We start from the raw sequence: 13,234 nt of genomic DNA on the forward strand, positions 1-13,234 counted from the left end.
GTAAGTTTCGTCATAAATGTCTCTGTAGACTAAAAATTCCGTCCCAGCAAACAGCGCTCACGGTGTGCGTGTATGTTTGCCTAAAATCCACGGATTGCACACCTGCAGATCTCAGCGGAATAACGTTGATTTAAGCGCTTGTCGTTGACAAGTTATAATTTTACACACATGATGATTTGAGACGTTCAAAACGAAACTAACAGCAGTGTTCGCCCCTGTTCAATAAACAGCTTGCCGCAGCTAAACATATTAACGCACATAATGTATTAACATTCATACAGTTAAACTCCAAGTGGCCGTCTGCTCTTATATACAGTAAGTTTAACACTGGCTTTGAATGTTCTATTTAGCCCGTGACTGACGTAGCTCCCTTCGCTATCATATGCTAACGTTATCCTCATACATATACAGTACGTTTATGTCAATTCAGACTGTTGATAAATATTACTTGCATCGGCAGTTTTGTTTTGTTCAGTCGGTCTCGATCACTTTTGAGGAACAACTTTGAAGCTAATCTTGCTTGTTCTGTCCCAGGTTGAAAAAGCAATCCGGCTTGAAGTGATTCGTGCAAACAGGCAGGTTTTTACTCATGGTTTCTTGTGGATTTCCACAAAAAATAAGTCATGAGATTTGAAGTGGGCTATTTTTGCTCTTAACTTTTGAAATTTTTGTCAGAAAATCGAGATCTTATGCTATCCGTTTCTCAAATACATTGTATTTCTGCTCTACACTCTCGTTTCAGACCCTTCGGGGATTAGCACATGTCAATGTTTGAAGCTTTGAAAGCTCTCCTCGGGATCCTTGGTCAAGCATGTCAACTGAGTAACACACATGAAAATCAGCAAACCTTCTGTCCAAGAGGTTGTGGGTTTCTGTGCATTTCAATTTAAGTGTGATTTATTGGCATAAGAAAATGTATATTTGTATTGCAAAAGCAGTTGCTGCTGGGCTCCGTACAAATAGTGCAAGCATTTAAACAAACGAAAAGAAAGGTAATAAAAGTAATAAATTAAAATAGAATAAAATAAAGTGTTATGTATGTAGTGCAACTTAAAGTGATTTATAATATATGTAAATATATAAAAGAGAAATAAAGTGAGAACCAATTTATATTCTATCTTTCATTATCACTTCTGTTCCTCCTGTTCACTGTTTTTTTTTTCTTTTGCTCTACTGTCTCATTTCAGCCGCTTCGGGGATGGCAGGCAGGATGCACTATGTCAAATGAGTGACTCATGAAATTAAGCACATGCCTTATCGCGGGTTCGAATCCCTTGAGGCATTTATTTTTTGTAAATATAAAGTGTACATTGCGATTACATTTTCTACTGTTCTTTAATCATATCAGTTGTCCACGTACATATTGTTCTTCTGGCTGTACCGTGTCATAGCTGCAACTGTGGTTGTTACTAAATATCGCTACTATGATTTACATTTACATTTAGTCATTTGGCAGACGCTTTCATCCAAAGCGACTTACAGTGCACTTATTACAGGGACAATCCCCCTGTATGATGTAATTTTCCGTCATTAACATTTTTCTGGCATTTTGAATTATTGTTAAAACAAACTTTTTCGAACTTGTCCTAGAGCTTTTGAGCGATTTGTACGAAATTTGGTATGTAGTATCTAGAGATGGCTGACAAAAAGTTATTATTATAGTTATTAGCTATTATAAGGATTTTCAATTCGTACATCAGTTTTCATACAGTGCATCAAAGAATTTGATGGAGAGCCCGCCACAATGGATTTGATACTGTATCTTCGCCAAACTTTCACGTTTCACGTTTCCACACGAAACTTGGAAGGTGTCATCAAAAGCCCGACCTTATGTAACATGTTATGCTTCGGCGCAGCACCACCAAGTAAAATCCAGTTTTCCCATGTCGGCCATTTTGGGCGTCGGCCATATCGAGATGAAACCAGGATAGGAAACACAGAATATTTAGTGGTTTATCATATATAGACCAGATGTCAAAATTTTCATGGTAAGTGGTCGAAAAATGCAAAAAATGTTTGGCTCGAGTTTTTTTTTTTTTTTGAGTGTATATGCTTACAACTCACCAAATTTTACACAGCCATTTGGAATTTTGTTTGTAAAATTCTGTATTTTAGAAACGGAATGGCGAATCGCTTCGTAACCTGGAATGGTTTATCAACGTCATGTTCTGACAGGACCTGTAAAGTTATAGGGCTGTGCCCCCTAGTGGTCAAGATATATGACAAAACTTATTTAAATGCTTGTAATGGTTTGTGTAATGTTATTCGATTCACATTAGCATATTTGTTGGCTCAAGCCGAGTTCATTGATATCAAAGTTGTCATATTCCACCATACTTCCTTAAAGCTATATTGATTTATATAAAAAACATTATTTTTCAAACACCTCTAAAACACCTCTAAATAAAAGTTATTAAAAGCTTTTTGATTGATCTAATGGTTCCCATAAACAGCCTCAACAAAATCAAGGTGATTAAGACAAAAGGTCATGTGGCAGTATCTTTGCAACACTTTTGTGTATTTTCACGAGACTTGGTATCCATCATCAATGGAGTTCCCCCCCCCCCCCGTCAAACAAGTTTGGTGACAGCGGCTACTTGTGGTCAAAAGTTACAGGCTATTATAATGTGCTTTTTATGCATTTTCATATCTGCTGTGCAGAAACTAATCATCAAAATGTCCACATGTATTTCCCTTTGTGCCCTTGTAGGGCTTAACCCCTGATTGCTGCTTGCAGCTATATTGTATTTATTACAGTTCATTTAAATGCTCACCATAGTTTAAATGTAGGCAAGTTATGAAAATGAACTAAAGATATCAGATTAAGTTCTGATAATCAGATATTTATATTTATCTCTAGTCTATATCATGTGTATACAGTAGGAAGATAGATAATATGTACAAAACTTAAGTATGTTTATCCACAAACTATAAGAGTACCTGTGTATGACTGGTGACTTGTGCTATAAACTGTTTTTTATTGGGTCTGTTTGATCATCATTACACGTTTCAACGCGAGTTTGTCTTAGCTTTGGTTACTATTACTATTTACTTTTACTTTACAAAAAACATATTAATAGCTTTACATAGCGATCTGACTTCTGAAATATGTGAGAATGAGGTTTGCCGCACATTTTTCTTCTTCATATTGTCTAATTTGCAGAGAGTTAACCACGCCCACTTTTATTCACACATTTTATTCTGCTGTAACAACATATACCACCATACCACCCAGCCCTATAGTGCCCTAACACTTCTTAAAAGCTTCAAAAGGCTAGAGAAACTTTATAAATATTTCTCATGCCAGAGTGTTTAGGCATACCAAAGGGTTTGGCAAAAACATTCTGTATTCTGTTTTATTTTTAAATGTTTTCAATACGTAACAAATGTGTGTTAATGATGTTTATGTTCACAAATGGTGTTTTCCTGTCTTTGATGTCAAAGTGTCAGGGAAAATGAAAAGGGTATTTATTGGCTTCATCTAAAACATGCTTGAAAACCTAATGCTGCCAGATTGCACAGGTAACACAAGATGCTGGTAAAAAGCTCCAGGATCATGTGCTGGAGAGTGTGGAGGTGGGCATGGCTGAAAGCATGAGGGATTGTATGCTTATATTGTGTAGAGACCTCAAATATATTAGGGTCAGTTTGGCGGCTCAGACGAGGGGTCAGTGGTGCGGCAGGTAACAGGGAGAAAAATACTGAGTACAGCATTTCCCTGCTGGTAAAACATTGGCCTATGCCAAGAAAAACAAAGGGTGGGAGAGATGGGTGGTTTTGTTAAGCCTGATAAATAACATCAGAGACAGTAGCTAAATGGAAATCAATGTGATTAGTCCATTAGTGAGAGCCTGAACTCACTTCTCTCTCTCTGTATTTCTTGCTCTCGCTCTCTTACTCTCTCTCTCACTCTCTCTCTGTCTATTCACTTCCCTCCATTAAGGACTTATCAATCATGAGGCATCTTTAGTGCCTTGCCCGGAAAAATTCTCTCTTTATTTTTTACCTCTCTGTTTTTCTTTTTCATCTGTATTGATTGCTTTATCCTCCAAATATTTTATTTTTCATGGTTCTTCCTCTATGCCATTTCCCGCTGTGTTAACAGTTAACCAAAACGCAATAAAGTGCCTTTAGAGTATTTCTGATAACAAAAAGAAACCGAGAATAAGAGTTTCTTGGCTAAACTTGTTTCTCCAATATTTTGAATTAAGACCTCGATTGTCATGGTTCTCGTCTCGTCGGTGTTTCCCTCCATCTCGTTTCCTTGTTACCTTCCCATAATGTGTTTCATTACCCAAACCTGTCCCTTGCCAAGTATCCTGTGTTTGTTTCCCTTTAAAACACCCTCATGTTCTTTGTCTTGTGCTCTTGGATTGTTTGATGTTGCCGTCTTGAATGCTGTTCCCTGTACTCTGTCCAGGTTGGCTAAAGTGCTACCTTGTTTTGGTATCCTGTCTTGTCAGTCACCCTTGTCATTTGTTTCTGCGAAGTCGATGTCCCTTGTTAATATTACCTTGTGTTCTGTAAGTTTAGTTTGGTGTATTTCAAAGTGTTTGTAGTCTAGTGAGTCCTTGTCCTTATTTCAGTTTATTATTATCCTGTCCTGTTTTCCCCCTCGTGGGTTTTTGTCTTGTTTTGTATAATAAATATCCCATTAAACCCCCAACTGTGTGTCTGCCTGCACTTGGGTTCTACTTCCCGGTCCTCACCGTGACATCGATACTATGCTCAACCGCTAGATGTCAATGAACCATATGATTACTTTAAATGTGATCGAACTACAGGACCCATTCAACAAATTGTTTATTTAATAAAATGAACATACAACTACAATTTAGCAAATCCTTTATTTAATACAATTATTAGACAATAAAATAATAATACATATTCATATTAACATAAAATAAATTAAATATGAATAGATATATTATTGAACACTACCCAAACACAAACCGGAAGTTAACTGGGAGTCAGGCGTGTGTCCGTCCAAAGAAACGGTCTTTACTAACCTTTTTGGTTTTCTGTTTCAGGACATAAAAACCATCTGGTCCATAGGCCTTAAGGGCATTTATTATGTCCCGATACGGAAAACCAAACAATTCAGTAGGGTGTCCTTTCTTTTTCACATGACTGTATGTCTTTGTATAGCATTAGAGCACCTGTCCCCTGTTTGTGAATAATTCTGGTAAAGATAATACAGAAATAATACAATAATCTTACAAATTTGACAGTTGCTCCTCTGCAGACAGCCATGTGTTCTGGGTGGAGCTAGTCAACCTATTCATCTCTCTATCATGTGTTTATAACACAACTTGTAGAAGTAAAGGTACACAACTACACTATAAAAAAGTGTGTGTTAATTACTATCACATTGTTTGTATTATGCTATGTAACAGAACAGTATGTGTTATTTTATAGTAACACAAATGTATTGTCCCAGAAATGACAAGGAGATGTGTTCAGTTAAGGACATCATATTTCGTGTGTTGTCCTTAGCTGAATTTATTTGAATATTTAAGATCATGCAAAATGTATGAGAAAATGTTAGCATTAAGCTCTACCACTAACCCCACACATATACACAAGTGTCAGAAAACAATGCTTATTTTAAACAAATTAACTTCAGATCCTAAATGATCTTAACCCAAACCGTAACACTTGGTTCGTGACGGACAGTTAAAAACTATCTTGACCACAAATAGGGGATTAAGATACAAGAGATGTTTTCTGACACTTGTGTATAGATGTGGGGTTAGTGGTAGAGCTTAATGCTAACATTTTTCACACATTTTGCATGATTTTAAATATACAAATCCATACACATCACTCCAATCACTGCAGTTCCTGGGTCTACAAAGGTAGAGTTAAGGCAATGGGTATCCTCTAAAACGGTTGTGTTAAAACAACACATTTTGTGTTCAGCTAAGGACAACACACGTAATTTGATTTGCTTAACAACACCGAACTGCAGCATCCTTCAAATGTTTTGTTAGGTGAGAGGTGTGTTTGTTTGTTCACTGCATTTCAGTATTTGGTGTTATAAAGTAGAAAATACCTGTCTTGCATCAATTATGATTATACAAATTGATCAAACCATGAAACCCCACAGCGTTTTAATTTGTGTAAGGGTGATACGCAAGACTATTCATTTTTTCTGTGTAATAAGTGCTCGTTCTTTTAACAGTAGCTAGTGTTTACATAAAAGAATATATCAAAAGGACTAGGACTCTCTGGTCTGAAACGCTGGGGGCGTGTCCACTGTGCTGAAACCACGCCACTCATCGCTCTTAGCCTCAATCCCCAGTAAATGTGAAGAGTTTATGGGAGGATTTGAATTCAAACACGCTTGAGTCCAAACACGCACAGTGATCCCTCCCCTCTGTCCGTTTGCGTTCTTCCCCTCCGTCTATTTCCCACTGCTTTAGCATTCACTTGATATCTAGCATGAGATTTGTTTGGGCACAGTCAGTGCATGAGATAGAGCCTGAACGTGCGTTCGTGAGAGTTGTTAACCCTGAACACGTGATTGAGCAGGCAAACCACTAATACTAATGCACTCTAGTTTTAGGGTAGGGTCCATGCATGCTCAGTTGCTCCAGTGCATTATCAAGACATGAATTTAGATTTAAGGGTTTCCTTAGTAGGTTAAACCACGTTAAGCGTTAAAAGACCATTGTGTGATTTTTTTCCGGGCATCTAGCAGGGAGGTAGCGAATTGCAACCAACGGCTCCCTCCATCCCTCACACCGCTCTAAAAAAATAGGTGTTTTGAGTTTGTGTTGGTGAATTCGTGCCCTCCATCTGCACTTCATGTAGTGGTGGGACGTCATGTGCAAACAACCTATTCGCCTACTTAGATTATATCCTAAATAGTACGTTTTTATGATGTAAATTGCACTATTGCATTGTTCTCTCCATATTCACCCCGACCCAAGAAATATGTTCTGTCTGTCATGTTGTTGCATAGCAGATGGTGTCAGAAGGGTTGAGGTATTTACTCAACACAGTAATAAAAAATACATAATCTCCTGGAAGCCGGTTGCCTCCTCTGGCTGTGTCAGCCTGCCCACTTGGCCTCTAATTGCTGAGCTAAGATTGGTCAACTCATTTGGTCTGTTATATAGAGCCGTTTATTTTCTTTTACCATCTATCATGACCATGTGACCCTGAGGTCAAGATAGGTGTCATACGGACTATTTAGTAGTGCTTGCACTACATCTTTAGAACATGTGTGCCCTTGTTGCGTTGTAGAACTTGCATTAATGTTACAGACAGAGTAGCCTGAGAGAAAACAAAAGGGCAAAGGGCAAAGGACACTAAACATTAAGACGTAAAGGGCAAATATGGAGCGAGCTGCTTGTGTGTGTTTGCAGTGAAAGATCAGAGGGCCTTTGATGTCAAGCAAGCAGTGGGAATAGACGTCTCTTTAGCAGCTGCGTGTGTTAGCTGAGCTAAAGCAGAGGCTGTAGCCTTCATTCTCTGTATTTTACCTTAACAAACACATGCTTATTGCCTGAACTCTGACCTTTGACCTCAAAAAGCAACAGAGAAGACATTTGAGTTGAAGTGAAATGATGAGTTGGGTTATTGAAATTCGCTTGAAGACATCATTTTACACTAAAAGAAACAGCCAGTGCTTTTACTGGTCACTGGTGCACCTTTAACTTTGGGAAAAAATGTTAACCCAGGGATAAGTGTAGTGTGACAAGCCTAATATTGTAGTATGTCATGACGGCTCTTCTGGTTTTGCCAAGTGGTTGATATCCTTAGGACCCTGGAACAACATTTAAATCAACCAATCAGATTTCAGAAAAAAGTTTACAGTTTATTTTAAGTTTAATCTTCCAACCAGGATTAGGTGCTTCTAGACCATTGTTTTTCACTTATCATTTCCCTCTGATTTTAGGGGTAAGTTGCATTTACATTTAGTCATTTGGCAGACGCTTTTATCCAAAGCGACTTACAGTGCACTTAATACGGAGACAATCCCCCTGGAGCAACATGGAGTAAAGTGTCTTGCTCAAGGACACACTGGTGGTGGCTGCTGGGATCAAACCAGCAACCTTTTGATTTACCAGTTCAGTGGTTTAACCCACTAGACCACCATCTCCACAAGTTATGGTTATGGTTATGGTTTGGTGTGGGTTTAGGTTTTATTTATAAAAATGTTGTCCTTAGGTCAACAAAATATGTTGTCCTGAGGACATCAACCACTTGGCAAAATCAGGTCGAGCATGTCATGAATGTCGGATTTGCCGGTGAATGATGTACTTAGCTGTATGTAGTAAGATGATCCAACCTAACAGTAGTAGCAACAACGATGCTGTATATGCAAAAAATCATTACCTTTATTTTGAATGTTTTAAGGGTTCTTGTGCGGGATGAATGAGAGATGGATATTCTCGTTTCGAGTCCTTCATTAATTCATTCACAGCCCACTCACTGCCCATAGTCTTGTCTCGGGTGGGTGATATATTGTTATTAATTTAATAGCAGCGAGATCCTTCAAAGGAGGGTGTTGGCTTAGACTCTATATTAAATTAAGAGAAAGATACCAAATGTGCCAAACAGACACTGCAAGATTTAAAAAAACATTATTGCTGCTTTTGTAATTGCAATTATTATACATTAAAATCGTTTTGGCGTGTCATATTCTTATAGATTAGACATACAAACTGCATTAGTAATTGCATGGGTGAACCTTCGTGAATCTACATGGTCTCTTAGCAGCATGAAAAAAATAATATTTTTTTCTGGGACAGAAAGTCATTAACTTCGTTATAATCTTGTGTTATAAAGAATGAAACGGACTGTATGAAACTCTCATCATAATAAATGAGTCTGACGGATCGTATATCTTACTGCTGTCAGCAAACGAGCTGCAACAAAACTGTTTCATCTAAACTTCTGATTGCTCATTACGTTCATGCCTTGTCTATTGTTGGTTGTGATGCTCAGCGCTGTGAGTAAAACAGAACAGATCTTTGATGCAACTTGATCGGACTTGAATGTAAGGCGGTTACAGATACGTCTTCACATTTCATTCTGTTCCATTAATTGTATAAAGCAGGACGAGTAATCCCTTATTTCTCAGCATGAGAAATAGAAGCTGTAGCATGAAAGCGTGTGAACAGGCTAAAATGCATGTATCTCACGGTGAATGTGTGAGACTTGATATGACAACTTCTTGAGAGCGATGACATTTATTTATCTTTATCATAAAAGAGCATAAGAGAAATTTATCTTCATTGTTAGTTTTTTTCTAAATGTTTGCCGTCACACCATAGGACGAATTTGCATATTAGTCTGTCAACTACCCATTTCTGCTTTTTTGAGCATCACCTGCTACAAGTTCATCAAGCAACTTTGGGAAGGCAAAACTGTTTGTTAAACCTGATGAGCTTCTTCTCCTAACAGTTTTACACGCACCGCTTACCACATGTGTAGTGTCACCCTCTTTGTCAGCTGTCGCTTCAGATGTTTTAAATGAAGGAAAATTGTTAGGGTGACAGAGTGACCCTATGCAACAATGCATGCTGGGAACTTTCAAACACTTTAATTGTTTGTTGGGACTACACAGTTTGGCAAGTTGGTCAAACGTCTTTGGGCAATCACTTATATATCAGTCAAGAAAAGAATCTTTGTTACTACCGACATATTTTCGTTCACTTTCCTCAAATGAATACATTCTTCTTTTGCTAAGAAATCTTTGTTCAAGTTACTTTATTAATTTTGTTGGGAGATGAATTTTAAGTTGTATTTTTACAGTGAGGGATAGTTTACCCAAAAAGAAAAAATCTTGTCATCATTTACTCACCCAGAGGCGGAGCAAGAGTTTTTATCTATGGGGTGGCTAGGGGTGGCCAAGGCTACTTCAGGGGGGTACAGACACATCGAAACTCTTTGGTCATTTTTGAACGCGATGCTACTGGTCAAATTGGATTCAATGATCTATTCTAAGCTATGCTAAAAGTGCTATCGCCAGACCTGGAGATCCAAAACGGTAAAACACTACTTATTACCTCTGGGAAAGTTGGAGAATGAGCCTATTTCCTTTAAAATAATTTCAACAGAAACTGACATGGATTTGATTATTACTAGTTTAGTGATTATAAATAATTCTATTTTGTTTCACTCCACAATGGCTGCTGCTATGCGCTGGTGTTGCAATGGAACATTCTAATATCTTTAAAAAAATAATAATAATAAAATAAAACTTGGACCAAATTATTCCCACACCTTGACCTGACCATGTTTTGCTTACTGTAAAATTCTTTAATGTGAACAGTTTACCACGGACTAAACTGTGCGCTAAAATCCTTCAATGCACGGCTAGCCATAGATTATCCCTAACGTAAAATTTTGTCTGATAAGTCTTAGAGAGAGATTATAAATCAGTATTTTGTGCTTAATTTGACTAGAAAGAATGCATTATGTAGAAATCATTAACAGTATGCATGCATTCATATATTTTTATGCTTTTATGATCATCATTACATCCCAATTTTAAATTATGTTAAGACATTCACATACAAACGCACAAGTTATTTATCAATAAATAATCAATGATTGTAAGCAAAAGCACCACAAAGAACGTTGAATAATGAAGAGCTTCTAAACTTCTACATCAATCAACTTTTATCACTGTAAAATAATGAATATGAATAATGCAAACAAGGAATGAAAAAACATGTTTGAATGAAATATATGTTCGACCTCAGGAAGCTACTGAGAATGTGATACACAGAGTGGGATTTGTGATTTGCTGTAACATGATTTGTATGACTTTGAAATATGACTATATTGACTATATTTAAAACTGTATACACCCACATTTTTTCTGTACACACAAACAAACCACACTTTGACATCTATACAAACACACAAACACAGTTATAGCTGTATGTTTTGTTCAGTTGGCCTGCAGTGCTGTACAATACAGCAGACGCACAAAAACAGAAAGCTCCATAGACTAAAATGAATTAAATTTGAAAACTTAGAATTTTCTTGAAATGTAATTTTTTTTCACAATATAGTAAAATCATTTTTATATTGACTTTTTGATTATTGTGTTAATGGCATACATATAATTATTTATTGTTTCAGTGAGGACGCATGAGAGCATGAGGGTAAAAACAATGAGAAGACAAGAAAGTGCGGCAGCAATAAAAAGAGTCCAATAGAATGTGAAGAAAATGAAGGTACTTAATATCTGAAAAAAATAAGCTACAGCATTCTTTATACATAGCCTATATTTAATCCATTTAACAAATTATCTCATCTGTCATCCCTATTCAAATACACAAAATAAATTTACACTGTTGAGTAACTTAAATAAATAGCTTTTCATGTAACTTGACATGTTCTTTATTTGATAAACAGTTGGTAAATAAAAAGGTTAAAAAAGAGCTTGTATTTTCAATAATACATTGCAATTGAGGATCTTCGTTTTAGAAAGATTAGAAAATGATTAAGTGTTGAAGGTGAATAATAAGGCAGTTTTATTGTATTATAATGTTTATATTTTTTAACAAATATAACATCTTTGATAAAGAAAATAAGGATTTTAGTTATTTTCATTCCAGAACCCAAAATCTAAATTGGAATTGCACAGCCCTATATTAACATGTTTAAACAGTCTTCTCCTTTGAATAATTTGTTGGAACGATGGCCCCTATTGACCAGCCGCCACTGTTGTACACCATCAGAACAACATCAGAATAGAAATGTTGATGCGCAGTCGTAGAGTAATGCAGGAGGCTCTCCTAAAACTATTTAATCTGATATTACAATCTGGACACTTTCCTGAATCGTGGAATACAGGCACAATACAGCCACAGCCACAAAAGCGGAGATCAATTGGACCCCAATAAATGAATGAACAGTAATCTGGGGAAGACTTTCTGTAGTATCCTGAATACTCCAATTCAAGCTTTCCTTACCAAACACAATGTCTTAAGTGAAAGTCAGATTGGATTTTTACCAAACTACCGCACCACCGACCACATCTCACATTACAGACATAAGTCAATGAGCATGTCAATCATAAAAAAAGGAAAAATGGATGCATATTTTGTTGATTTAAAAAAAGTGTATGATTCAATATGGCACGACGGCCTATATTATAAAATTCTTAAATCAGACTTAGGAGGAAAAGCTTATAACATCATTAAATCCATGTACGCGGAAAACAAATGCGGTGTTACATTTGGCGATAAAAGAACACATTTTTTCACTCAGTAAGACAGGGATGCAACTTGAGTCCAACTATGTTTAACATATATGTAAAATTCACCCAAACAGATATTCCAGTTACAGTCTTGGTGTAAAAATGTTATTATGCCTATAGCTCTATTTGGCTGCGAGGTTTGGGTCCACAGTGTCTTAACAGATTTCTCCAAATGGGATAAACACCATATAGATCCCTGCATGGGAGAAATTAGATTAGTTTGATTTAAAATGCCGAATCTTCGAAGTTTGGCTCCGCCCAACCCAAGAGAGCAGGTGCTGGGTCGCCACTCTTCCTCACGATGCAGTGAAATCTAGTTAATGAATATTAATATAGCCTCTCTGACGCGCACCCTACTTAATATTCAAGCGAAACCCTCATCTTAATATGATTGGTTGCCCTGCTCACCGTAGGCGGGAAGCTTCTCGCACAGATTCCGCCCACCTAAGACAGGAAGCTCCTCCTCTCACCGGCTCCGCTCGGCTTGCCGTCGACGAGCGTGTCAACAATGTACCGCCGAGCGCAGTGATACGATGGATAAACGCGTCTACCTTCGATTTATTAGACGGAAATAGGATTTTACTATCTTTACAGGTGAGAAAACAAACGTTTATTTAATTCAGAGCTTTGAATGGTTATAGTAGAGAGGAGACAGAGAGAGAGAGAGAGAGAGACAGACAGAGAGACGTCGCAGTACAGAGCGAGCGCGTGTGCGTGTATTGTGTGTGAATTGAGGCTTTGTCGGTTTGCTTTAGTTACGGGTTCATTAAAAAAATAAACATTTCATCTTCTCAGGGGTAGGAGTAGGGTCTGGTGAGCTTTATGACCCTCTTAATATAATCATATGTACTAAAGGAGCGATTATTATAGACATAATCATAAACATGTTTCAATACCCTAGTGAGCTCCCTAAGTAGGCAGCACATTTGGGGCAGTCTGAGTGATGATGCTTCTGATAAGACCAAAGGTTCTGCTATCTAAGGTGGGAGATCACACGGGGGGAGT

At 37.3% G+C, this 13,234-nt stretch overlaps 1 protein-coding gene across 5 annotated transcripts in view; it reads left to right on the forward strand.

Moving 5' to 3' along the window:
* Window positions 1-13,234, forward strand: part of gse1b (Gse1 coiled-coil protein b) — a 170,534-nt gene that overhangs the window by 104,068 nt on the left and 53,232 nt on the right. The window contains exon 1 of one of the 5 annotated variants that reach the window (XM_056765601.1): window positions 12,695-12,823. The exons of the other annotated variants lie outside the window; for them this stretch is intronic. The gene's annotated coding sequence lies outside the window, so the exon portion shown is untranslated. Of the gene's footprint in view, window positions 1-12,694; window positions 12,824-13,234 lie in introns of those variants that run through there. 5 annotated transcript variants of the gene reach the window in all.

The sequence above is a fragment of the Triplophysa dalaica genome, chromosome 14, assembly GCF_015846415.1.
Source record: "Triplophysa dalaica isolate WHDGS20190420 chromosome 14, ASM1584641v1, whole genome shotgun sequence".
In the NCBI taxonomy this organism is placed as follows: domain Eukaryota; kingdom Metazoa; phylum Chordata; class Actinopteri; order Cypriniformes; family Nemacheilidae; genus Triplophysa; species Triplophysa dalaica.